At 31.5% G+C, this 4,059-nt stretch overlaps 1 non-coding gene across 1 annotated transcript; it reads right to left on the bottom strand.

The window, feature by feature from the left end:
* Positions 1-1,612: 1,612 nt before the first annotated feature.
* On the bottom strand, positions 1,613-1,716 carry LOC119467700. The gene has a single exon (XR_005196293.1). It is a non-coding gene; the product is annotated as a small nucleolar RNA U13 (small nucleolar RNA).
* Between the last annotated feature and the right edge of the window lie 2,343 nt (positions 1,717-4,059).

Below are 4,059 nucleotides of genomic sequence, written 5' to 3'. Positions count from 1 at the left end.
AGATGAAGACACGCTTTGACAGACTTGGTAGCTAACTCAAAGCAACTCAGGAAAGAATCTGTGATTTTACAAATTTGTTAACAGAAACTCAAACATAAGCAAAGGAAAAAAGAAAGTAAAAAACAAAAACAGAGTATCCCAAGTTGTTGAACAATATCAAAGTTTTTAACATACATACATGTAATCCATCCAAAAGAAAAGGAAAAAGAGTGAGTTAGAAAAAACATCTGAAAGAATAATGGTTGAAAATTGTTGTAAAAATTACAAAATACACCAAACTACAGATATAAGAAATTTGGGGAACTCCAAGCAGAATAAATACCAAATGAAATAAAACGCACATACACACTTAAACATACCATATTCCAGTAGTTCAAAACCAAAAGATAAAGAGAATATGTTGAAGGCATTCAGAGGGTTAAATGATACAAGATATATACAGGAAGAAAAGGGAGAATTTCAGCAGACTTCTTGTCAAAAATTATACAAGCCCAAAGTAAAAGGATCACCATGACTAAAGCAAAATACTGTGAACCCCAAATTTTATGCACAGTGAAAATACCTTTAATAAATGCAAAAGAAATTGGGATAATTTTAGACAAACAAAAATTGATAATTCATTGCCAGCAGACCTGCACTACAAGAAACATTTTTAAAAACGGTGTTAAGGAAGACCAGAATATATCAGAAAAAAAAAATTAGATCTGACAGCAAACTAACACAGGAACAGAAAACCAAACACCGCATGTTCTCATTCATAAGTGGGAGTTGAACAATGAGAACACATGGACACAGAGAGGGGAACAACACACTTCAGGGCCTGGTAGTGGGTGAGGTGAGGGGAGGGAACCCCGAGGGCAGGTCAATAGGTGCAGCAAACTACCATGGCACAGGTATATGCCTATGTAACAAACCAGCATGTGCTGTACATGTATCTCGTTTTTTTTAAGAAATTAAAAAAAATCAGAATAATAAAAAAATTAGATCTGTACAAAGAAAGAAAAATTTCTGAAAATGATTAATTATAAATGTAAATATAAAAGATGTTCTAAAATGTGTTAATTGATGTAAAAGGTATTTCTATTATATATATATATATATATACATAGAATATATATATATATATATATGTAAAACAAATTGTTTTTAGAGACAGTGTCTCACTTTGGTGCCCAGGCTGAAGTGCAGTGGCACAATCATAGCTCACTGCAGCCTTGAACTCCCAGTCTCAAGCAATCTTTCTGCCTCCCAAGTAGCTGAATCTATAGGAATACACCACGATACCTAATTAATAATACATTTTATATATTTTGTAGAGACAGGATCTTGCTTTGTTGTCCAAGCTGGTCTTGAACTCCTGGGATCAAATGAGCCTACCACCTTGGTCCCCCAAAGTGCTGGCATTGCAGGTGTGAGCCTCCATGCCTGGCGTATGGAAGATATTTCACTGACTAACATGTAAATATGTAACTTAAATGTATTTTATGTTTATAACTATGAAAAAAATAGCATAGATGACAAAAATAGCACAACAAATAGGAGAGAGAAATCTACTGTGATTTGTAAAAATCTGGTTTTTTTCTTTTTTTTCTTTTCTCTTTAATTTTTTTCACATCAAATGGGTAATGTGCTAATGTCATCATAGGATTTAAGAAAGGCACATCTCACACATGAGTTAAAAAACCCAGTCATCACATGTATAAACTTCAAAGTAATCTGTAAGATTCTTATGCTACATGCAAAATCATAATATTCAAAGATATATTTTAATAAATTAAAGATGCATATTGTAAACCTTAGGGTAAAAATTAAATTTTTAAAGAGGCATGAATAATAACCTAGAAATGAAGATTAAATAAACTCTTATGATATAAAATTAATCCAAATACTATCAGAAAGAAAGGAAAATAAAGCAACAAGAAACAGAGCATATAGTATGTTTAGGGGAATCTAAGATTCGTTCAACATTTGTTGATACGGTATGTTACCGTATCAACATAAATAGAAAAAAAAGTTTGATCACCTCAACAGATGGAAGAAAAACATTTAATTTTCAACATTCATCAAGGTTAAAATGCCAGCAAAGTTGGAAGAGAACTTTCTCAACTTGTGAAACACGTGCAAAAACAAAAACAAAAAACATGCAAGTAAAATTACATAAACCGTGAAAGACTGAATGTATTTCCCCTAAAATCAAGAACAAAGCATGAATGTTTGCTCTCACCACTTTTACTCGCTATCTTACTAAAAACTCTAGCCAATGCAATCAAAGCAGAGAAAGAAATTAAAACTTGCAGATTTAAAATGAAAAACTAAACATTCATTTGAAGATCAATGATTTTTCCTGTAGAAAATCTCTAATATTCTACATTAAAACACTACTAGAATTAGTGAGTTCAAGACCATGGGATATATCAAGTATACAAAATAATCTGTTTTATTTATGTGTACTATTATTAGAAATTAAAATTGAAATAAAACATTTTTAAATATTATTAAAAAAGAAACAGTTAAAAATCTAAAAAAAATTGTATGATCTATATATGGTAAGCTAGATATTACTAATTAAAAACTCAAACGAGACTTAAATAAAAGGTGAATGAAAGAAGTCAAACCAAAGTATTTGTCCATAATTCCACATTTTTTAAATTCTAGAGAGTGAAACTATTTTTTAGTGACAGAAAGCAAATCAATGGTTGCCTAGAGATAGATTAGAGAGGGCAGAAGGAAACTTTAGGAAGGAATGATAACATTATTTTGATTGTGATGGTGATGTCCCAAGTGTATACAGATGTCAAAATTAAATAATTGTTTACTTTGACTATATACAATATAGTTCATTATATATCAATTATCCTTCCATAATTTCATAAAACAAGAAAAGCTTTGTTTCTATACAGGTCAACTTGTAAATAAAAACTATATTGGTTTCTTCTTAGCCAGAAAATCTTATAAATGTTACATTTGTTAATGAACTTTGAAATTCAGAATTAAGAGAACAAAAATCCAGCCCAAACATTCAAATTTATATAAAAAAAATTGATCCTACTGTATGCAAAATTCAAAGATCAAATACCTATGAATGAAAGATGTAATTAAATGAAAAAAAATTGATTTGAGAAAAGGTCAATCCAAGGGACATTATTTTGCTGATGTAAAGATGCTGTAAGAATAATTAGTCTTCTAGTTCATGCTCATAAGCTAACATTGCCAAAAACCTAACACTCAGTTGTAGCTTGTTTAGAAATATAGAAAGGCAACTTCTCTTTGGTTTTCTTCCTTTCATCGTGTAGGTCCCTCTGCCTGGAGCAATAGTGCTTAGCCCTGACTATACATCAGCACAGAAATGACACTTCTAAAAATAAAAATTTCAAATGTGCACCCACAGAGGTCCTGAACTAGTGGGATTGGATCCAGCTCAGATATCTGGATGTTTAAAATACTCCGTTGGAGGTGATAATGCCCCATCATGGTTGATAACCATTCTTCTTGAAAGAGCAAGGATCCAAAGTCAGGTTAGCACGGGATTGTCATGCAAAGATAGCCATCCATATTGGAATCTCCAAGGCACTCTAAATTAAAGTTTTGGCTCTACCTGAAGGGATAGAAGCTACTCATGTCTCAATGCAGAACTTGGGATATAAAAATAATAGCTAACATTTAAAGATTGGGAAGACATTTAAAGACTGGGAAATACGTATGTGTTTCAATTTTTATGTAATTATTTCATCACAATTTTTATACTTTGATGCTGATTAAAGAGATTTTTGAAATAATAACCTAGAATGACCTCTAACTCTTTCGGACCTCCTCTCTTTCTTCACTTCTTTACCCCATTCTCCACACTCCTGTTTCTCACTCTGAGAAACACATCAACAGGAAGTCTGGTCACATGATCCATGAGGCTAATACGAAAGCATCAGAGTTTAGCTATTGATATTGAATAAGTGATTTCAGCCAGGTGAATAAGAAGAGACAGTGGTCTCTTTTTGAAAGTAGTTTTATTTATTATTATGAATAAAAATATATATTCACTGGAATAAATATAGTAAATAATTA

The sequence above is a fragment of the Cebus imitator genome, unplaced genomic scaffold (assembly GCF_001604975.1).
Source record: "Cebus imitator isolate Cc_AM_T3 unplaced genomic scaffold, Cebus_imitator-1.0 Scaffold319, whole genome shotgun sequence".
In the NCBI taxonomy this organism is placed as follows: domain Eukaryota; kingdom Metazoa; phylum Chordata; class Mammalia; order Primates; family Cebidae; genus Cebus; species Cebus imitator.
The sequence above is the reverse complement of the archived record's forward strand: the minus strand, read 5'-3'. Positions and strand labels throughout refer to the sequence as shown.